This window comes from Lissotriton vulgaris, chromosome 12 (genome assembly GCF_964263255.1).
Source record: "Lissotriton vulgaris chromosome 12, aLisVul1.2, whole genome shotgun sequence".
NCBI classification, from domain to species: domain Eukaryota; kingdom Metazoa; phylum Chordata; class Amphibia; order Caudata; family Salamandridae; genus Lissotriton; species Lissotriton vulgaris.
In genome coordinates this window covers 447,377,145-447,399,205 of record NC_141700.1, presented here as the reverse complement: position 1 = coordinate 447,399,205, position 22,061 = coordinate 447,377,145, and the positions used below count along the sequence as shown (strand labels likewise).

Here is a 22,061-nt window from a genome sequence, read left to right as displayed (position 1 = left end):
ACTACATATCTATGAGAAATACGTAGATGAAATTTCTACCTAGATTTGAGCAATATTAATACCTTCATGAAACAAAATTGTAAAGAATTCAAGAAATGAAATTGGGTTTCATAAGAGTACCTGTTTATTAAAACATATTAATCCTTGCGTAGTGATTGAGTATCTTTTCGTGTTTAACATTACAATACATATAAAGAAGAATTTATGGCAGAACACACAATTTCATCATCAACAATAAATTATTTATGCATTTTTTACTATTAACGTTGGTGCTGTGGCTTAGTGGTTAAAGCGCCTGTCTCGTAAACAGGAAATCCTGAGTTCAAATCTCAGCAGCACCTAACTCTTTTCTCCATGCTTTCCGAAGAATTTTCATCAAACAAGTGTTGAATACAATTTAAGAATAAACATCTGGTTCTATGAACTTTAGAATACGTTATCTTAAAAATTAAATAAAATGATTGGTATTGTGAAGATTTTTGTAGGAATGCATTGACTGAAATAGGGAAAAGAAAATGACAAAGAACAAGATAGAGGTGAATGATCACTCTATTGTTGAATTCAAGTAATCCATTCTTCAGCAAGGTATAGTTTAAAATGATATGAATAGGGTAAACTTCAAATTAGAGAGGTGTTTTTGAATAAATGAAGAGTCTTCATTCATCTTAAGTGTTTGAGTAGAGAAGTGTGTGAACTTAGAAAAGAATATGAAAGTGAAAAAGCAATATTCTCTTGAACACCATAAAGAAAAGTGTTTCAAAATTAAGAATCAAGTGGATGCTGTGGCTTAGCTGGTTAAAGCGCCTGTCTAGTAAACAGGAGATCCTGGGTTCAACTCTCAGCAGCGCCTTGCTTTTCTCATTGTTATATAACAAATCATTTTCATTAGGTCTTATTCCGATACAATTAAAATATAAAAGTCTGATTCATCTTAATTGTTGAAAAGATCATCTTAAACCTTATAAAAACCCAAGTATTTTCAAGATTATAGAATGAATACTGTTATTGCAAAATGAAAAAAACTACATATCTATGAGAAAGACGTAGATGAAATTTCTACCTAGATTTGAGCAATATTAATACCTTCATAAAACAAAATTGTAAAGAATTCAAGAAATGAAATTGGGTTTTATAAGAGTACCTGTTTATTAAAACATATTAATCCTTGCGTAGTGATTGAGTATCTTTTCGTGTTTAAGATTACAATACATATAAAGAAGAATTTATGGCAGAAAACACATTTTCATCATCAACAATAAATTATTTATGCATTTTTTACTATTAACGTTGGTGCTGTGGCTTAGTGGTTAAAGCGCCTGTCTCGTAAACAGGAAATCCTGAGTTCAAATCTCAGCAGCACCCAACTGTTTTCTCCATGCTTTCCGAATAATTTTCATCAAACAAGTGTTGAATACAATTTAAGAATAAACATCTGGTTCTATGAACTTTAGAATACGTTATCTTAAAAATTAAAGAAAATGATTGGTATTGTGAAGATTTTTGTAGGAATGCATTGACTGAAATAGGGAAAAGAAAATGACAAAGAACAAGATAGAGATGAATGATCACTCTATTGTTGAATTCAAGTAATCCATTCTTCAGCAAGGTATAGTTTAAAATGATATGAAAAGGGTAAACTTCAAATTAGAGAGGTGTTTTTGAATAAATGAAGAGTCTTCATTCATCTTAAGTGTTTGAGTAGAGAAGTGTGTGAACTTAGAAAAGAATATGAAAGTGAAAAAGCAATATTCTCTTGAACACCATAAAGAAAAGTGTTTCAAATTTTAGAATCAAGTGGGTGCTGTGGCTTAGCTGGTTAAAGCGCCTGTCTAGTAAACTGGAAATCCTGAGTTCAACTCTCAGCAGCGCCTTGCTTTTCTCATTGTTATATAACAAATCATTTTCATTAGGTCTTATTCCGATACAATTAAAATATAAAAGTCTGATTAATCTTACTGTTGAAAAGATCATCTTAAACCTTATAAAAACCCAAGTATTTTCAAGATTATAGAATGAATACTGTTATTGCAAAATGAAAAAAACTACATATCTATGAGAAAGACGTAGATGAAATTTCTACCTAGATTTGAGCAATATTAATACCTTCATGAAACAAAATTGTAAAGAATTCAAGAAATGAAATTGGGTTTTATAAGAGTACCTGTTTATTAAAACATATTAATCCTTGCATAGTGATTGAGTATCTTTTCGTGTTTAAGATTACAATACATATATGAAGAATTCATGGTAGAAAACACATTTTCATCATCAACAATAAATTATTTATGCATTTTTTACTATTAACGTTGGTGCTGTGGCTTAGTGGTTAAAGCGCCTGTCTCGTAAACAGGAAATCCTGAGTTCAAATCTCAGCAGCACCTAATTGTTTTCTCAATGCTTTCCAAATACTTTTCATCAAACAAGTGTTGAATACAATTTAATAATAACCATCTGGTTCTATGAACTTTAGAATAAGTTATCTTAAAAATTAAATAACATGCTTGGTATTGTGAAGATTTCTGTAGGAATGCATTGACTGAAATAGGGAAAAGAAAATGACAAAGAACAAGATAGAGGTGAATGATCACTCTATTTTTGAATTCAACTAATCCATTCTTCAGCAAGGTATATTTTAAAATGATATGAATAGGGTAAAATTCAAATTAGAGAGGTGTTTTTGAATAAGTGAAGAGTCTTCATTCATCTTAAGTGTTTGAGTGCAGAAGTGTGTGGACTTAGAAAAGAATATGAAAGTGAAAAAGCAATATTCTCTTGAACACCATAAAGAAAAGTGTTTCAAAATTAAGAATCAAGTGGGTGCTGTGGCTTAGCTGGTTAAAGCGCCTGTCTAGTAAACAGGAGATCCTGAGTTCAACTCTCAGCAGTGCCTTGCTTTTCTCATTTTTATATAACAAATCATTTTCATTAGGTCTTATTCCGATACAATTAAAATATAAAAGTCTGATTCATCTTACTGTTGAACAGATCATCTTAAACCTTATAAAAAGCCAAGAATTTTCAAGATTATAGAATGAATACAGTTATTGCAAAATGAAAAAAATACATATCTATGAGAAAGAAGTAGATGAAATTTCTACCTAGATTTGAGCAATATTAATACCTTCATGAAAAAAATTGTAAAGAATTCAAGAAATGAAATTGGGTTTTATAAGAGTACCTGTTTATTAAAACATATTAATCCTTGCGTAGTGATTGAGTATCTTTTCGTGTTTAAGATTACAATACATATAAAGAAGAATTTATAGCAGAAAACACATTTTCATCATCAACAATAAATTATTTATGCATTTTCTACTATTAACGTTGGTGCTGTGGCTTAGTGGTTAAAACGCCTGTCTCGTAAACAGGAAATCCTGAGTTCAAATCTCAGCAGCACCTAACTGTTTTCTCCAGGCTTTCCGAATAATTTTCATTAAACAAGTGTTGAATACAATTTAAGAATAAACGTCTGGTTCTATGAACTTTAGAAAAAGTTATCTTAAAAAGGAAATAAAATACTTGGTATTGTGAAGATTTTTGTAGGCATGCATTGATTGAAAAAGGGAAAAGAAAATGACAAAGAAAAAGATAGAGGTGAATGATCACTCTATTGTTGAATTCAACTAATCCATTCTTCAGCAAGGTATAGTTTAAAATGATATGAATAGGGTAAACTTCAAATTAGAGAGGTGTTTTTGAATAAATGAAGAGTCTTCATTCATCTTAAGTGTTTGAGTAGAGAAGTGTGTGAACTTAGAAAAGAATATGAAAGTGAAAAAGCAATATTCTCTTGAACACCATAAAGAAAAGTGTTTCAAAACTAAGATTCAAGTGGTTGCTGTGGCTTAGCTAGTTAAAGCGCCTGTCTAGTAAACAGGAGATACTGAGTTCAACTCTCAGCAGCTCCTTGCTTTTCTCATTGTTATATAACAAATCATTTTCATTAGGTCTTATTCCGATACCATTAAAATATAAAAGTCTGATTCATCTTACTGTTGAAAAGATCATCTTAAACCTTATAAAAACCCAAGTATTTTCAAGATTATAGAATGAATACTGTTATTGCAAAATGAAAAAAAACTACATATCTATGAGAAAGACGTAGATGAAATTTCTACCTAGATTTGAGCAATATTAATACCTTCATGAAACAAAATTGTAAAGAATTCAAGAAATGAAATTGTGTTTTATAAGAGTACCTGTTTATTAAAACATATTAATCCTTGCGTAGTGATTGTGTATCTTTTCGTGTTTAAGATTACAATACATATAAAGAAGAATTCATAGCAGGAAACACATTTTCATCATCAACAATAAATTATTTATGCATTTTTTACTATTAATGTTGGTGCTGTGACTTAGTGATTAAAGCGCCTGTCTCGTAAACAGGAAATCCTGAGTTCAAATCTCAGCAACACCTAACTGTTTTCTCCATGCTTTCCGAATAATTTTCATCAAACACATGTTGAATACAATTTAAGAATAAACATCTGGTTCTATGAACTTTAGAATAAGTTATCTTAAAAATTAAATAAAATGATTGGTATTGTGAAGATTTTTGTAGGAATGCATTGACTGAAATAGGGAAAAGAAAATGACAAAGAACAAGATAGAGGTGAATGATCACTCTATTGTTGAATTCAACTAATCCATTCTTCAGCAAGGTATAGTTTAAAATGATATGAATAGGGTAAACTTAAATTAGAGAGGTGTTTTTGAATAAATGAAGAGTCTTCTTTCATCTTAAGTGTTTGAGTAGAGAAGTGTGTGAACTTAGAAAAGAATATGAAAGTGAAAAAGCAATATTCTCTTGAACACCATAAAGAAAAGTGTTTCAAATTTAAGAATCAAGTGGGCGCTGTGGCTTAGCTGGTTAAAGCGTCTGTCTAGTAAACTGGAGATCCTGAGTTCAACTCTCAGCAGCGCCTTGCTTTTCTCATTGTTATATAACAAATCATTTTCATTAGGTCTTATTCCGATACAATTAAAATATAAAAGTCTGATTCATCTTACTGTTGAAAAGATCATCTTAAACCTTATAAAAACCCATGTATTTTCAAGATTATAGAATGAATACTGTATTGCAAAATGAAAAAAACTACATATCTATGAGAAAGACGTAGATGAAATTTCAACCTAGATTTGAGCAATATTAATACCTTCATGAAACAAAATTGTAAAGAATTCAAGAAATGAAATTGGGTTTTATAAGAGTACCTGTTTATTAAAACATATTAATCCTTGATTAGTGATTGAGTATCTTTTCGTGTTTAAGATTACAATACATATAAAGAAGAATTTATGGCAGAAAACACATTTTCATCATCAACAATAAATTATTTATGCATTTTTAACTATTAACGTTGGTGCTGTGGCTTAGTGGTTAAAGCGCCTGTCTCGTAAACAGGAAATCATGAGTTCAAATCTCAGCAGCACCTAACTGTTTTCTCCATGCTTTCCGAATAATTTTCATCAAACAAGTGTTGAAAACAATTTAAGAATAAACATCTGGTTCTATGAACTTTAGAATACGTTATCTTAAAAATAAAATAAAATGATTGGTATTGTGAAGATTTTTGTAGGAATGCATTGACTGAAATAGGGAAAAGAAAATGACAAAGAACAAGATAGAGGTGAATGATCACTCTATTGTTGAATTCAAGTAATCCATTCTTCAGCAAGGTATAGTTTAAAATGATATGAATAGGGTAAACTTCAAATTAGAGAGGTGTTTTTGAATAAATGAAGAGTCTTCATTCATCTTAAGTGTTTGAGTAGAGAAGTGTGTGAACTTAGAAAAGAATATGAAAGTGAAAAAGCAATATTCTCTTGAACACCATAAAGAAAAGTGTTTCAAATTTAAGACTCAAGTGGGTGCTGTGGCTTAGCTGGTTAAAGTGCGTGTCTAGTTAACAGGAGATCCTCAGTTCAACACTCAGCAGCGCCTTGCTTTTATCATTGTTATATAACAAATCATTTTCATTAGGTCTTATTCTGATACAATTAAAATATAAAAGTCTGATTCTTCTTACTGTTGAAAAGATAATCTTAAACCTTATAAAACCCCAAGTATTTTCAAGATTATAGAATGAATACTGTTATTGCAAAATTAAAAAAAACTACATATCTATGAGAAAGACGTAGATGAAATTTCTACCTAGATTTGAGCAAAATTAATACCTTCATGAAACAAAATTGTAAAGAATTCAAGAAATGAAATTGGGTTTTATAAGAGTACCTGTTTATTAAAACATATTAATCCTTGCGTAGTGATTGTGTATCTTTTCGTGTTTAAGATTACAATACATATAAAGAAGAATTCATAGCAGGAAACACATTTTCATCATCAACAATAAATTATTTATGCATTTTTTACTATTAATGTTGGTGCTGTGGCTTAGTGATTAAAGCGCCTGTCTCATAAACAGGAAATCCTGAGTTCAAATCTCAGCAGCACCTAACTGTTTTCTCCATGCTTTCCGAATAATTTTCATCAAACACATGTTGAATACAATTTAAGAATAAACATCTGGTTCTATGAACTTTAGAATAAGTTATCTTAAAAATTAAATAAAATGATTGGTATTGTGAAGATTTTTGTAGGAATGCATTGACTGAAATAGGGAAAAGAAAATGACAAAGAACAAGATAGAGGTGAATGATCACTCTATTGTTGAATTCAACTAATCCATTCTTCAGCAAGGTATAGTTTAAAATGATATGAATAGGGTAAACTTCAAATTAGAGAGGTGTTTTTGAATAAATGAAGAGTCTTCTTTCATCTTAAGTGTTTGAGTAGAGAAGTGTGTGAACTTAGGAAAGAATATGAAAGTGAAAAAGCAATATTCTCTTGAACACCATAAAGAAAAGTGTTTCAAATTTAAGAATCAAGTGGGTGCTGTGGCTTAGCTGGTTAAAGCGCCTGTCTAGTAAACTGGAAATCCTGAGTTCAACTGTCAGCAGCGCCTTGCTTTTCTCATTGTTATATAACAAATCATTTTCATTAGGTCTTATTCCGATACAATTAAAATGTAAAAGTCTGATTCATCTTACTGTTGAAAAGATCATCTTAAACCTTATAAAAACACAAGTATTTTCAAGATTATAGAATGAATACTGTTATTGCAAAATGAAAAAAACTACATATCTATGAGAAATACGTAGATGAAATTTCTACCTAGATTTGAGCAATATTAATACCTTCATGAAACAAAATTGTAAAGAATTCAAGAAATGAAATTGGGTTTCATAAGAGTACCTGTTTATTAAAACATATTAATCCTTGCGTAGTGATTGAGTATCTTTTCGTGTTTAAGATTACAATACATATAAAGAAGAATTTATGGCAGAACACACAATTTCATCATCAACAATAAATTATTTATGCATTTTTTACTATTAACGTTGGTGCTGTGGCTTAGTGGTTAAAGCGCCTGTCTCGTAAACAGGAAATCCTGAGTTCAAATCTCAGCAGCACCTAACTCTTTTCTCCATGCTTTCCGAAGAATTTTCATCAAACAAGTGTTGAATACAATTTAAGAATAAACATCTGGTTCTATGAACTTTAGAATACGTTATCTTAAAAATTAACTAAAATGATTGGTATTGTGAAGATTTTTGTAGGAATGCATTGACTGAAATAGGGAAAAGAAAATGACAAAGAACAAGATAGAGGTGAATGATCACTCTATTGTTGAATTCAAGTAATCCCTTCTTCAGCAAGGTATAGTTTAAAATGATATGAATAGGGTAAACTTCAATTTAGAGAGGTGTTTTTGAATAAATGAAGAGTCTTCATTCATCTTAAGTGTTTGAGTAGAGAAGTGTGTGAACTTAGAAAAGAATATGAAAGTGAAAAAGCAATATTCTCTTGAACACCATAAAGAAAAGTGTTTCAAAATTAAGAATCAAGTGGATGCTGTGGCTTAGCTGGTTAAAGCGCCTGTCTAGTAAACAGGAGATCCTGGATTCAACTCTCAGCAGCGCCTTGCTTTTCTCATTGTTATATAACAAATCATTTTCATTAGGTCTTATTCCGATACAATTAAAATATAAAAGTCTGATTCATCTTACTGTTGAAAAGATCATCTTAAACCTTATAAAAACCCAAGTATTTTTAAGATTATAGAATGAATACTGTTATTGCAAAATGAAAAAAAAACTACATATCTATGAGAAAGACGTAGATGAAATTTCTACCTAGATTTGAGCAATATTAATACCTTCATGAAACAAAATGGTAAATAATTCAAGAAATGAAATTGGGTTTTATAAGAGTACCTGTTTATTAAAACATATTAATCCTTGCGTAGTGATTGTGTATCTTTTCGTGTTTAAGATTACAATACATATAAAGAAGAATTCATAGCAGGAAACACATTTTCATCATCAACAATAAATTATTTATGCATTTTTTACTATTAATGTTGGTACTGTGGCTTAGTGATTAAAGCGCCTGTCTCGTAAACAGGAAATCCTGAGTTCAAATCTCAGCAGCACCTAACTGTTTTCTCCATGCTTTCCGACTAATTTTCATCAAACACATGTTGAATACAATTTAAGAATAAACATCTGGTTCTATGAACTTTAGAATAAGTTATCTTAAAAATTAAATAAAATGATTGGTATTGTGAAGATTTTTGTAGGAATGCATTGACTGAAATAGGGAAAAGAAAATGACAAAGAACAAGATAGAGGTGAATGATCACTCTATTGTTGAATTCAACCAATCCATTCTTCAGCAAGGTATATTTTAAAATGATATGAATAGGGTAAAATTCAAATTAGAGAGGTGTTTTTGAATAAGTGAAGAGTCTTCATTCATCTTAAGTGTTTGAGTGCAGAAGTGTGTGGACTTAGAAAAGAATATGAAAGTGAAAAAGCAATATTCTCTTGAACACCATAAAGAAAAGTGTTTCAAAATTAAGAATCAAGTGGGTGCTGTGGCTTAGCTGGTTAAAGCGCCTGTCTAGTAAACAGGAGATCCTGAGTTCAACTCTCAGCAGTGCCTTGCTTTTCTCATTTTTATATAACAAATCATTTTCATTAGGTCTTATTCCGATACAATTAAAATATAAAAGTCTGATTCATCTTACTGTTGAACAGATCATCTTAAACCTTATAAAAAGCCAAGAATTTTCAAGATTATAGAATGAATACAGTTATTGCAAAATGAAAAAAATACATATCTATGAGAAAGAAGTAGATGAAATTTCTACCTAGATTTGAGCAATATTAATACCTTCATGAAAAAAATTGTAAAGAATTCAAGAAATGAAATTGGGTTTTATAAGAGTACCTGTTTATTAAAACATATTAATCCTTGCGTAGTGATTGAGTATCTTTTCGTGTTTAAGATTACAATACATATAAAGAAGAATTTATGGCAGAAAACACATTTTCATCATCAACAATAAATTATTTATGCATTTTCTACTATTAACATTGGTGCTGTGTCTTAGTGGTTAAAACGCCTGTCTCGTAAACAGGAAATCCTGAGTTCAAATCTCAGCAGCACCTAACTGTTTTCTCCAGGCTTTCCGAATAATTTTCATTAAACAAGTGTTGAATACAATTTAAGAATAAACGTCTGGTTCTATGAACTTTAGAATAAGTTATCTTAAAAATGAAATAAAATACTTGGTATTGTGAAGATTTTTGTAGGCATGCATTGATTGAAAAAGGGAAAAGAAAATGACAAAGAACAAGATAGAGGTGAATGATCACTCTATTGTTGAATTCAACTAATCCATTCTTCAGCAAGGTATAGTTTAAAATGATATGAATAGGGTAAACTTCAAATTAGAGAGGTGTTTTTGAATAAATGAAGAGTCTTCATTCATCTTAAGTGTTTGAGTAGAGAAGTGTGTGAACTTAGAAAAGAATATGAAAGTGAAAAAGCAATATTCTCTTGAACACCATAAAGAAAAGTGTTTCAAAACTAAGAATCAAGTGGGTGCTGTGGCTTAGCTGGTTAAAGCGCCTGTCTAGTAAACAGGAGATACTGAGTTCAACTCTCAGCAGCTCCTTGCTTTTCTCATTGTTATATAACAAATCATTTTCATTAGGTCTTATTCCGATACCATTAAAATATAAAAGTCTGATTCATCTTACTGTTGAAAAGATCATCTTAAACCTTATAAAAACCCAAGTATTTTCAAGATTATAGAATGAATACTGTTATTGCAAAATGAAAAAAAACTACATATCTATGAGAAAGACGTAGATGAAATTTCTACCTAGATTTGAGCAATATTAATACCTTCATGAAACAAAATTGTAAAGAATTCAAGAAATGAAATTGTGTTTTATAAGAGTACCTGTTTATTAAAACATATTAATCCTTGCGTAGTGATTGTGTATCTTTTCGTGTTTAAGATTACAATACATATAAAGAAGAATTCATAGCAGGAAACACATTTTCATCATCAACAATAAATTATTTATGCATTTTTTACTATTAATGTTGGTGCTGTGGCTTAGTGATTAAAGCGCCTGTCTCGTAAACAGGAAATCCTGAGTTCAAATCTCAGCAACACCTAACTGTTTTCTCCATGCTTTCCGAATAATTTTCATCAAACACATGTTGAATACAATTTAAGAATAAACATCTGGTTCTATGAACTTTAGAATAAGTTATCTTAAAAATTAAATAAAATGATTGGTATTGTGAAGATTTTTGTAGGAATGCATTGACTGAAATAGGGAAAAGAAAATGACAAAGAACAAGATAGAGGTGAATGATCACTCTATTGTTGAATTCAACTAATCCATTCTTCAGCAAGGTATAGTTTAAAATGATATGAATAGGGTAAACTTCAAATTAGAGAGGTGTTTTTGAATAAATGAAGAGTCTTCTTTCATCTTAAGTGTTTGAGTAGAGAAGTGTGTGAACTTAGAAAAGAATATGAAAGTGAAAAAGCAATATTCTCTTGAACACCATAAAGAAAAGTGTTTCAAATTTAAAAACCAAGTGGGCGCTGTGGCTTAGCTGGTTAAAGCGTCTGTCTAGTAAACTGGAGATCCTGAGTTCAACTCTCAGCAGCGCCTTGCTTTTCTCATTGTTATATAACAAATCATTTTCATTAGGTCTTATTCCGATACAATTAAAATATAAAAGTCTGATTCATCTTACTGTTGAAAAGATCATCTTAAACCTTATAAAAACCCATGTATTTTCAAGATTATAGAATGAATACTGTATTGCAAAATGAAAAAAACTACATATCTATGAGAAAGACGTAGATGAAATTTCTACCTAGATTTGAGCAATATTAATACCTTCATGAAACAAAATTGTAAAGAATTCAAGAAATGAAATTGGGTTTTATAAGAGTACCTGTTTATTAAAACATATTAATCCTTGATTAGTGATTGAGTATCTTTTCGTGTTTAAGATTACAATACATATAAAGAAGAATTTATGGCAGAAAACACATTTTCATCATCAACAATAAATTATTTATGCATTTTTAACTATTAACGTTGGTGCTGTGGCTTAGTGGTTAAAGCGCCTGTCTCGTAAACAGGAAATCATGAGTTCAAATCTCAGCAGCACCTAACTGTTTTCTCCATGCTTTCCGAATAATTTTCATCAAACAAGTGTTGAAAACAATTTAAGAATAAACATCTGGTTCTATGAACTTTAGAATACGTTATCTTAAAAATTAAATAAAATGATTGGTATTGTGAAGATTTTTGTAGGAATGCATTGACTGAAATAGGGAAAAGAAAATGACAAAGAACAAGATAGAGGTGAATGATCACTCTATTGTTGAATTCAAGTAATCCATTCTTCAGCAAGGTATAGTTTAAAATGATATGAATAGGGTAAACTTCAAATTAGAGAGGTGTTTTTGAATAAATGAAGAGTCTTCATTCATCTTAAGTGTTTGAGTAGAGAAGTGTGTGAACTTAGAAAAGAATATGAAAGTGAAAAAGCAATATTCTCTTGAACACCATAAAGAAAAGTGTTTCAAATTTAAGACTCAAGTGGGTGCTGTGGTTTAGCTGGTTAAAGTGCGTGTCTAGTTAACAGGAGATCCTCAGTTCAACACTCAGCAGCGCCTTGCTTTTCTCATTGTTATATAACAAATCATTTTCATTAGGTCTTATTCTGATACAATTAAAATATAAAAGTCTGATTCTTCTTACTGTTGAAAAGATAATCTTAAACCTTATAAAACCCCAAGTATTTTCAAGATTATAGAATGAATACTGTTATTGCAAAATGAAAAAAAACTACATATCTATGAGAAAGACGTAGATGAAATTTCTACCTAGATTTGAGCAATATTAATACCTTCATGAAACAAAATTGTAAAGAATTCAAGAAATGAAATTGGGTTTTATAAGAGTACCTGTTTATTAAAACATATTAATCCTTGCGTAGTGATTGTGTATCTTTTCGTGTTTAAGATTACAATACATATAAAGAAGAATTCATAGCAGGAAACACATTTTCATCATCAACAATAAATTATTTATGCATTTTTTACTATTAATGTTGGTGCTGTGGCTTAGTGATTAAAGCGCCTGTCTCATAAACAGGAAATCCTGAGTTCAAATCTCAGCAGCACCTAACTGTTTTCTCCATGCTTTCCGAATAATTTTCATCAAACACATGTTGAATACAATTTAAGAATAAACATCTGGTTCTATGAACTTTAGAATAAGTTATCTTAAAAATTAAATAAAATGATTGGTATTGTGAAGATTTTTGCAGGAATGCATTGACTGAAATAGGGAAAAGAAAATGACAAAGAACAAGATAGAGGTGAATGATCACTCTATTGTTGAATTCAACTAATCCATTCTTCAGCAAGGTATAGTTTAAAATGATATGAATAGGGTAAACTTCAAATTAGAGAGGTGTTTTTGAATAAATGAAGAGTCTTGTTTCATCTTAAGTGTTTGAGTAGAGAAGTGTGTGAACTTAGGAAAGAATATGAAAGTGAAAAAGCAATATTCTCTTGAACACCATAAAGAAAAGTGTTTCAAATTTAAGAATCAAGTGGGTGCTGTGGCTTAGCTGGTTAAAGCGCCTGTCTAGTAAACTGGAAATCCTGAGTTCAACTCTCAGCAGCGCCTTGCTTTTCTCATTGTTATATAACAAATCATTTTCATTAGGTCTTATTCCGATACAATTAAAATGTAAAAGTCTGATTCATCTTACTGTTGAAAAGATCATCTTAAACCTTATAAAAACCCAAGTATTTTCAAGATTATAGAATGAATACTGTTATTGCAAAATGAAAAAAACTACATATCTATGAGAAAGACGTAGATGAAATTTCTACCTAGATTTGAGCAATATTAATACCTTCATGAAACAAAATTGTAAAGAATTCAAGAAATGAAATTGGGTTTTATAAAAGTACCTGTTTATTAAAACATATTAATCCTTGCGTAGTTATTGAGTATCTTTTCGTGTTTAAGATTACAATACATATAAAGAAGAATTTATGGCAGAAAACACGTTTTCATCATCAACAATAAATTATTTATGCATTTTTTACTATTAACGTTGGTGCTGTGGCTTAGTGGTTAAAGCGCCTGTCTCGTAAACAGGAAATCCTGAGTTCAAATCTCAGCAGCACCTAACTCTTTTCTCCATGCTTTCCGAAGAATTTTCATCAAACAAGTGTTGAATACAATTTAAGAATAAACATCTGGTTCTATGAACTTTAGAATACGTTATCTTAAAAATTAAATAAAATGATTGGTATTGTGAAGATTTTTGTAGGAATGCATTGACTGAAATAGGGAAAAGAAAATGACAAAGAACAAGATAGAGGTGAATGATCACTCTATTGTTGAATTCAACCAATCCATTCTTCAGCAAGGTATAGTTTAAAATGATATGAATAGGGTAAACTTCAAATTAGAGAGGTGTTTTTGAATAAATGAAGAGTCTTCTTTCATCTTAAGTGTTTGAGTAGAGAAGTGTGTGAACTTAGAAAAGAATATGAAAGTGAAAAAGCAATATTCTCTTGAACACCATAAAGAAAAGTGTTTCAAATTTTAGAATCAAGTGGGTGCTGTGGCTTAGCTGGTTAAAGCGCCTGTCTAGTAAACTGGAAATCCTGAGTTCAACTCTCAGCAGCGCCTTGCTTTTCTCATTGTTATATAACAAATCATTTTCATTAGGTCTTATTCCGATACAATTAAAATATAAAAGTCTGATTCATCTTACTGTTGAAAAGATCATCTTAAACCTTATAAAAACCCAAGTATTTTCAAGATTATAGAATGAATACTGTTATTGCAAAATTAAAAAAACTACATATCTATGAGAAAGACGTAGATGAAATTTCTACCTAGATTTGAGCAATATTAATACCTTCATGAAACAAAATTGTAAAGAATTCAAGAAATGAAATTGGGTTTTATAAGAGTACCTGTTTATTAAAACATATTAATCCTTGCGTAGTGATTGAGTATCTTCTCGTGTTTAAGATTACAATACATATATGAAGAATTCATGGTAGAAAACACATTTTCATCATCAACAATAAATTATTTATGCATTTTTTACTATTCACGTTGGTGCTGTGGCTTAGTGGTTAAAGTGCCTGTCTCGTAAACAGGAAATCCTGAGTTCAAATCTCAGCAGCACCTAATTGTTTTCTCAATGCTTTCCAAATACTTTTCATCAAACAAGTGTTGAATACAATTTAATAATAACCATCTGGTTCTATGAACTTTAGAATAAGTTATCTTAAAAATTAAATAACATGCTTGGTATTGTGAAGATTTCTGTAGGAATGCATTGACTGAAATAGGGAAAAGAAAATGACAAAGAACAAGATAGAGGTGAATGATCACTCTATTTTTGAATTCAACTAATCCATTCTTCAGCAAGGTATATTTTAAAATGATATGAATAGGGTAAAATTCAAATTAGAGAGGTGTTTTTGAATAAGTGAAGAGTCTTCATTCATCTTAAGTGTTTGAGTGCAGAAGTGTGTGGACTTAGAAAAGAATATGAAAGTGAAAAAGCAATATTCTCTTGAACACCATAAAGAAAAGTGTTTCAAAATTAAGAATCAAGTGGGTGCTGTGGCTTAGCTGGTTAAAGCGCCTGTCTAGTAAACAGGAGATCCTGAGTTCAACTCTCAGCAGTGCCTTGCTTTTCTCATTTTTATATAACAAATCATTTTCATTAGGTCTTATTCCGATACAATTAAAATATAAAAGTCTGATTCATCTTACTGTTGAACAGATCATCTTAAACCTTATAAAAAGCCAAGAATTTTCAAGATTATAGAATGAATACAGTTATTGCAAAATGAAAAAAATACATATCTATGAGAAAGAAGTAGATGAAATTTCTACCTAGATTTGAGCAATATTAATACCTTCATGAAAAAAATTGTAAAGAATTCAAGAAATGAAATTGGGTTTTATAAGAGTACCTGTTTATTAAAACATATTAATCCTTGCGTAGTGATTGAGTATCTTTTCGTGTTTAAGATTACAATACATATAAAGAAGAATTTATGGCAGAAAACACATTTTCATCATCAACAATAAATTATTTATGCATTTTCTACTATTAACGTTGGTGCTGTGTCTTAGTGGTTAAAACGCCTGTCTCGTAAACAGGAAATCCTGAGTTCAAATCTCAGCAGCACCTAACTGTTTTCTCCAGGCTTTCCGAATAATTTTCATTAAACAAGTGTTGAATACAATTTAAGAATAAACGTCTGGTTCTATGAACTTTAGAATAAGTTATCTTAAAAATGAAATAAAATACTTGGTATTGTGAAGATTTTTGTAGGCATGCATTGATTGAAAAAGGGAAAAGAAAATGACAAAGAACAAGATAGAGGTGAATGATCACTCTATTGTTGAATTCAACTAATCCATTCTTCAGCAAGGTATAGTTTAAAATGATATGAATAGGGTAAACTTCAAATTAGAGAGGTGTTTTTGAATAAATGAAGAGTCTTCATTCATCTTAAGTGTTTGAGTAGAGAAGTGTGTGAACTTAGAAAAGAATATGAAAGTGAAAAAGCAATATTCTCTTGAACACCATAAAGAAAAGTGTTTCAAAACTAAGAATCAAGTGGGTGCTGTGGCTTAGCTGGTTAAAGCGCCTGTCTAGTAAACAGGAGATACTGAGTTCAACTCTCAGCAGCTCCTTGCTTTTCTCATTGTTATATAACAAATCATTTTCATTAGGTCTTATTCCGATACCATTAAAATATAAAAGTCTGATTCATCTTACTGTTGAAAAGATCATCTTAAACCTTATAAAAACCCAAGTATTTTCAAGATTATAGAATGAATACTGTTATTGCAAAATGAAAAAAAACTACATATCTATGAGAAAGACGTAGATGAAATTTCTACCTAGATTTGAGCAATATTAATACCTTCATGAAACAAAATTGTAAAGAATTCAAGAAATGAAATTGTGTTTTATAAGAGTACCTGTTTATTAAAACATATTAATCCTTGCGTAGTGATTGTGTATCTTTTCGTGTTTAAGATTACAATACATATAAAGAAGAATTCATAGCAGGAAACACATTTTCATCATCAACAATAAATTATTTATGCATTTTTTACTATTAATGTTGGTGCTGTGGCTTAGTGATTAAAGCGCCTGTCTCATAAACAGGAAATCCTGAGTTCAAATCTCAGCAACACCTAACTGTTTTCTCCATGCTTTCCGAATAATTTTCATCAAACACATGTTGAATACAATTTAAGAATAAACATCTGGTTCTATGAACTTTAGAATAAGTTATCTTAAAAATTAAATAAAATGATTGGTATTGTGAAGATTTTTGTAGGAATGCATTGACTGAAATAGGGAAAAGAAAATGACAAAGAACAAGATAGAGGTGAATGATCACTCTATTGTTGAATTCAACTAATCCATTCTTCAGCAAGGTATAGTTTAAAATGATATGAATAGGGTAAACTTCAAATTAGAGAGGTGTTTTTGAATAAATGAAGAGTCTTCTTTCATCTTAAGTGTTTGAGTAGAGAAGTGTGTGAACTTAGAAAAGAATATGAAAGTGAAAAAGCAATATTCTCTTGAACACCATAAAGAAAAGTGTTTCAAATTTAAAAACCAAGTGGGCGCTGTGGCTTAGCTGGTTAAAGCGTCTGTCTAGTAAACTGGAGATCCTGAGTTCAACTCTCAGCAGCGCCTTGCTTTTCTCATTGTTATATAACAAATCATTTTCATTAGGTCTTATTCCGATACAATTAAAATATAAAAGTCTGATTCATCTTACTGTTGAAAAGATCATCTTAAACCTTATAAAAACCCATGTATTTTCAAGATTATAGAATGAATACTGTATTGCAAAATGAAAAAAACTACATATCTATGAGAAAGACGTAGATGAAATTTCTACCTAGATTTGAGCAATATTAATACCTTCATGAAACAAAATTGTAAAGAATTCAAGAAATGAAATTGGGTTTTATAAGAGTACCTGTTTATTAAAACATATTAATCCTTGATTAGTGATTGAGTATCTTTTCGTGTTTAAGATTACAATACATATAAAGAAGAATTTATGGCAGAAAACACATTTTCATCATCAACAATAAATTATTTATGCATTTTTAACTATTAACGTTGGTGCTGTGGCTTAGTGGTTAAAGCGCCTGTCTCGTAAACAGGAAATCATGAGTTCAAATCTCAGCAGCACCTAACTGTTTTCTCCATGCTTTCCGAATAATTTTCATCAAACAAGTGTTGAAAACAATTTAAGAATAAACATCTGGTTCTATGAACTTTAGAATACGTTATCTTAAAAATTAAATAAAATGATTGGTATTGTGAAGATTTTTGTAGGAATGCATTGACTGAAATAGGGAAAAGAAAATGACAAAGAACAAGATAGAGGTGAATGATCACTCTATTGTTGAATTCAAGTAATCCATTCTTCAGCAAGGTATAGTTTAAAATGATATGAATAGGGTAAACTTCAAATTAGAGAGGTGTTTTTGAATAAATGAAGAGTCTTCATTCATCTTAAGTGTTTGAGTAGAGAAGTGTGTGAACTTAGAAAAGAATATGAAAGTGAAAAAGCAATATTCTCTTGAACACCATAAAGAAAAGTGTTTCAAATTTAAGACTCAAGTGGGTGCTGTGGTTTAGCTGGTTAAAGTGCGTGTCTAGTTAACAGGAGATCCTCAGTTCAACACTCAGCAGCGCCTTGCTTTTCTCATTGTTATATAACAATTCATTTTCATTAGGTCTTATTCTGATACAATTAAAATATAAAAGTCTGATTCTTCTTACTGTTGAAAAGATAATCTTAAACCTTATAAAACCCCAAGTATTTTCAAGATTATAGAATGAATACTGTTATTGCAAAATGAAAAAAAACTACATATCTATGAGAAAGACGTAGATGAAATTTCTACCTAGATTTGAGCAATATTAATACCTTCATGAAACAAAATTGTAAAGAATTCAAGAAATGAAATTGGGTTTTATAAGAGTACCTGTTTATTAAAACATATTAATCCTTGCGTAGTGATTGTGTATCTTTTCGTGTTTAAGATTACAATACATATAAAGAAGAATTCATAGCAGGAAACACATTTTCATCATCAACAATAAATTATTTATGCATTTTTTACTATTAATGTTGGTGCTGTGGCTTAGTGATTAAAGCGCCTGTCTCATAAACAGGAAATCCTGAGTTCAAATCTCAGCAGCACCTAACTGTTTTCTCCATGCTTTCCGAATAATTTTCATCAAACACATGTTGAATACAATTTAAGAATAAACATCTGGTTCTATGAACTTTAGAATAAGTTATCTTAAAAATTAAATAAAATGATTGGTATTGTGAAGATTTTTGCAGGAATGCATTGACTGAAATAGGGAAAAGAAAATGACAAAGAACAAGATAGAGGTGAATGATCACTCTATTGTTGAATTCAACTAATCCATTCTTCAGCAAGGTATAGTTTAAAATGATATGAATAGGGTAAACTTCAAATTAGAGAGGTGTTTTTGAATAAATGAAGAGTCTTGTTTCATCTTAAGTGTTTGAGTAGAGAAGTGTGTGAACTTAGGAAAGAATATGAAAGTGAAAAAGCAATATTCTCTTGAACACCATAAAGAAAAGTGTTTCAAATTTAAGAATCAAGTGGGTGCTGTGGCTTAGCTGGTTAAAGCGCCTGTCTAGTAAACTGGAAATCCTGAGTTCAACTCTCAGCAGCGCCTTGCTTTTCTCATTGTTATATAACAAATCATTTTCATTAGGTCTTATTCCGATACAATTAAAATGTAAAAGTCTGATTCATCTTACTGTTGAAAAGATCATCTTAAACCTTATAAAAACCCAAGTATTTTCAAGATTATAGAATGAATACTGTTATTGCAAAATGAAAAAAACTACATATCTATGAGAAAGACGTAGATGAAATTTCTACCTAGATTTGAGCAATATTAATACCTTCATGAAACAAAATTGTAAAGAATTCAAGAAATGAAATTGGGTTTTATAAGAGTACCTGTTTATTAAAACATATTAATCCTTGCGTAGTTATTGAGTATCTTTTCGTGTTTAAGATTACAATACATATAAAGAAGAATTTATGGCAGAAAACACGTTTTCATCATCAACAATAAATTATTTATGCATTTTTTACTATTAACGTTGGTGCTGTGGCTTAGTGGTTAAAGCGCCTGTCTCGTAAACAGGAAATCCTGAGTTCAAATCTCAGCAGCACCTAACTCTTTTCTCCATGCTTTCCGAAGAAATTTCATCAAACAAGTGTTGAATACAATTTAAGAATAAACATCTGGTTCTATGAACTTTAGAATACGTTATCTTAAAAATTAAATAAAATGATTGGTATTGTGAAGATTTTTGTAGGAATGCATTGACTGAAATAGGGAAAAGAAAATGACAAAGAACAAGATAGAGGTGAATGATCACTCTATTGTTGAATTCAAGTAATCCATTCTTCAGCAAGGTATAGTTTAAAATGATATGAATAGGGTAAACTTCAAATTAGAGAGGTGTTTTTGAATAAATGAAGAGTCTTCATTCATCTTAAGTGTTTGAGTAGAGAAGTGTGTGAACTTAGAAAAGAATATGAAAGTGAAAAAGCAATATTCTCTTGAACACCATAAAGAAAAGTGTTTCAAAATTAAGAATCAAGTGGATGCTGTGGCTTAGCTGGTTAAAGCGCCTGTCTAGTAAACAGGAGATCCTGGGTTCAACTCTCAGCAGCGCCTTGCTTTTCTCATTGTTAAATAACAAATCATTTTCATTAGGTCTTATTCCGATACAATTAAAATATAAAAGTCTGATTCATCTTAATTGTTGAAAAGATCATCTTAAACCTTATAAAAACCCAAGTATTTTCAAGATTATAGAATGAATACTGTTATTGCAAAATGAAAAAAACTACATATCTATGAGAAAGACGTAGATGAAATTTCTACCTAGATTTGAGCAATATTAATACCTTCATAAAACAAAATTGTAAAGAATTCAAGAAATGAAATTGGGTTTTATAAGAGTACCTGTTTATTAAAACATATTAATCCTTGCGTAGTGATTGAGTATCTTTTCGTGTTTAAGATTACAATACATATAAAGAAGAATTTATGGCAGAAAACACATTTTCATCATCAACAATAAATTATTTATGCATTTTTTACTATTAACGTTGGTGCTGTGGCTTAGTGGTTAAAGCGCCTGTCTCGTAAACAGGAAATCCTGAGTTCAAATCTCAGCAGCACCTAACTGTTTTCTCCATGCTTTCCGAATAATTTTCATCAAACAAGTGTTGAATACAATTTAAGAATAAACATCTGGTTCTATGAACTTTAGAATACGTTATCTTAAAAATTAAATAAAATGATTGGTATTGTGAAGATTTTTGTAGGAATGCATTGACTGAAATAGGGAAAAGAAAATGACAAAGAACAAGATAGAGATGAATGATCACTCTATTGTTGAATTCAAGTAATCCATTCTTCAGCAAGGTATAGTTTAAAATGATATGAAAAGGGTAAACTTCAAATTAGAGAGGTGTTTTTGAATAAATGAAGAGTCTTCATTCATCTTAAGTGTTTGAGTAGAGAAGTGTGTGAACTTAGAAAAGAATATGAAAGTGAAAAAGCAATATTCTCTTGAACACCATAAAGAAAAGTGTTTCAAAATTAAGACTCAAGTGGGTGCTGTGGCTTAGCTGGTTAAAGCGCATGCCTAGTTAACAGGAGATCCTGAGTTCAACACTCAGCAGCGCCTTGCTTTTCTCATTGTTATATAACAAATCATTTTCATTAGGTCTTATTCCGATACAATTAAAATATAAAAGTCTGATTCATCTTACTGTTGAAAAGATCATCTTAAACCTTATAAAAACCCAAGTATTTTTAAGATTATAGAATGAATACTGTTATTGCAAAATGAAAAAAAACTACATATCTATGAGAAAGACGTAGATGAAATTTCTACCTAGATTTGAGCAATATTAATACCTTCATGAAACAAAATGGTAAAGAATTCAAGAAATGAAATTGGGTTTTATAAGAGTACCTGTTTATTAAAACATATTAATCCTTGCGTAGTGATTGTGTATCTTTTCGTGTTTAAGATTACAATAAATATAAAGAAGAATTCATAGCAGGAAACACATTTTCATCATCAACAATAAATTATTTATGCATTTTTTACTATTAATGTTGGTACTGTGGCTTAGTGATTAAAGCGCCTGTCTCGTAAACAGGAAATCCTGAGTTCAAATCTCAGCAGCACCTAATTGTTTTCTTAATGCTTTCCAAATACTTTTCATCAAACAAGTGTTGAATACAATTTAATAATAACCATCTGGTTCTATGAACTTTAGAATAAGTTATCTTAAAAATTAAATAACATGCTTGGTATTGTGAAGATTTCTGTAGGAATGCATTGACTGAAATAGGGAAAAGAAAATGACAAAGAACAAGATAGAGGTGAATGATCACTCTATTTTTGAATTCAACTAATCCATTCTTCAGCAAGGTATATTTTAAAATGATATGAATAGGGTAAAATTCAAATTAGAGAGGTGTTTTTGAA

The 22,061-nt window shown here is 30.1% G+C and overlaps 21 non-coding genes across 21 annotated transcripts; all 21 read left to right on the top strand.

The window, feature by feature from the left end:
- The first annotated feature begins 268 nt into the window (after positions 1 to 268).
- Positions 269 to 341, top strand: TRNAT-CGU (transfer RNA threonine (anticodon CGU)). The gene has a single exon. It is a non-coding gene; the product is annotated as a tRNA-Thr (tRNA).
- Positions 342 to 1,289: 948 nt separating this feature from the next.
- Positions 1,290 to 1,362, top strand: TRNAT-CGU (transfer RNA threonine (anticodon CGU)). The gene has a single exon. It is a non-coding gene; the product is annotated as a tRNA-Thr (tRNA).
- Positions 1,363 to 2,308: 946 nt separating this feature from the next.
- On the top strand, positions 2,309 to 2,381 carry TRNAT-CGU (transfer RNA threonine (anticodon CGU)). Its single transcript has one exon. It is a non-coding gene; the product is annotated as a tRNA-Thr (tRNA).
- A 435-nt stretch (positions 2,382 to 2,816) lies between these two features.
- Positions 2,817 to 2,890, top strand: TRNAT-AGU (transfer RNA threonine (anticodon AGU)). Its single transcript has one exon. It is a non-coding gene; the product is annotated as a tRNA-Thr (tRNA).
- Positions 2,891 to 3,326: 436 nt separating this feature from the next.
- TRNAT-CGU (transfer RNA threonine (anticodon CGU)) lies at positions 3,327 to 3,399 on the top strand. Its single transcript has one exon. It is a non-coding gene; the product is annotated as a tRNA-Thr (tRNA).
- A 1,455-nt stretch (positions 3,400 to 4,854) lies between these two features.
- On the top strand, positions 4,855 to 4,928 carry TRNAT-AGU (transfer RNA threonine (anticodon AGU)). Its single transcript has one exon. It is a non-coding gene; the product is annotated as a tRNA-Thr (tRNA).
- Positions 4,929 to 5,365: 437 nt separating this feature from the next.
- Positions 5,366 to 5,438, top strand: TRNAT-CGU (transfer RNA threonine (anticodon CGU)). Its single transcript has one exon. It is a non-coding gene; the product is annotated as a tRNA-Thr (tRNA).
- Positions 5,439 to 6,386: 948 nt separating this feature from the next.
- Positions 6,387 to 6,459, top strand: TRNAM-CAU (transfer RNA methionine (anticodon CAU)). Its single transcript has one exon. It is a non-coding gene; the product is annotated as a tRNA-Met (tRNA).
- A 947-nt stretch (positions 6,460 to 7,406) lies between these two features.
- TRNAT-CGU (transfer RNA threonine (anticodon CGU)) lies at positions 7,407 to 7,479 on the top strand. Its single transcript has one exon. It is a non-coding gene; the product is annotated as a tRNA-Thr (tRNA).
- Positions 7,480 to 8,936: 1,457 nt separating this feature from the next.
- Positions 8,937 to 9,010, top strand: TRNAT-AGU (transfer RNA threonine (anticodon AGU)). Its single transcript has one exon. It is a non-coding gene; the product is annotated as a tRNA-Thr (tRNA).
- A 1,965-nt stretch (positions 9,011 to 10,975) lies between these two features.
- Positions 10,976 to 11,049, top strand: TRNAT-AGU (transfer RNA threonine (anticodon AGU)). The gene has a single exon. It is a non-coding gene; the product is annotated as a tRNA-Thr (tRNA).
- Positions 11,050 to 11,486: 437 nt separating this feature from the next.
- TRNAT-CGU (transfer RNA threonine (anticodon CGU)) lies at positions 11,487 to 11,559 on the top strand. Its single transcript has one exon. It is a non-coding gene; the product is annotated as a tRNA-Thr (tRNA).
- Positions 11,560 to 12,507: 948 nt separating this feature from the next.
- On the top strand, positions 12,508 to 12,580 carry TRNAM-CAU (transfer RNA methionine (anticodon CAU)). The gene has a single exon. It is a non-coding gene; the product is annotated as a tRNA-Met (tRNA).
- A 947-nt stretch (positions 12,581 to 13,527) lies between these two features.
- On the top strand, positions 13,528 to 13,600 carry TRNAT-CGU (transfer RNA threonine (anticodon CGU)). The gene has a single exon. It is a non-coding gene; the product is annotated as a tRNA-Thr (tRNA).
- Positions 13,601 to 14,546: 946 nt separating this feature from the next.
- TRNAT-CGU (transfer RNA threonine (anticodon CGU)) lies at positions 14,547 to 14,619 on the top strand. Its single transcript has one exon. It is a non-coding gene; the product is annotated as a tRNA-Thr (tRNA).
- Positions 14,620 to 15,054: 435 nt separating this feature from the next.
- TRNAT-AGU (transfer RNA threonine (anticodon AGU)) lies at positions 15,055 to 15,128 on the top strand. Its single transcript has one exon. It is a non-coding gene; the product is annotated as a tRNA-Thr (tRNA).
- A 1,965-nt stretch (positions 15,129 to 17,093) lies between these two features.
- Positions 17,094 to 17,167, top strand: TRNAT-AGU (transfer RNA threonine (anticodon AGU)). The gene has a single exon. It is a non-coding gene; the product is annotated as a tRNA-Thr (tRNA).
- Positions 17,168 to 17,604: 437 nt separating this feature from the next.
- On the top strand, positions 17,605 to 17,677 carry TRNAT-CGU (transfer RNA threonine (anticodon CGU)). Its single transcript has one exon. It is a non-coding gene; the product is annotated as a tRNA-Thr (tRNA).
- Positions 17,678 to 18,625: 948 nt separating this feature from the next.
- Positions 18,626 to 18,698, top strand: TRNAM-CAU (transfer RNA methionine (anticodon CAU)). The gene has a single exon. It is a non-coding gene; the product is annotated as a tRNA-Met (tRNA).
- Positions 18,699 to 19,645: 947 nt separating this feature from the next.
- On the top strand, positions 19,646 to 19,718 carry TRNAT-CGU (transfer RNA threonine (anticodon CGU)). Its single transcript has one exon. It is a non-coding gene; the product is annotated as a tRNA-Thr (tRNA).
- Positions 19,719 to 20,666: 948 nt separating this feature from the next.
- Positions 20,667 to 20,739, top strand: TRNAT-CGU (transfer RNA threonine (anticodon CGU)). Its single transcript has one exon. It is a non-coding gene; the product is annotated as a tRNA-Thr (tRNA).
- The last annotated feature ends 1,322 nt before the right edge of the window (positions 20,740 to 22,061 follow it).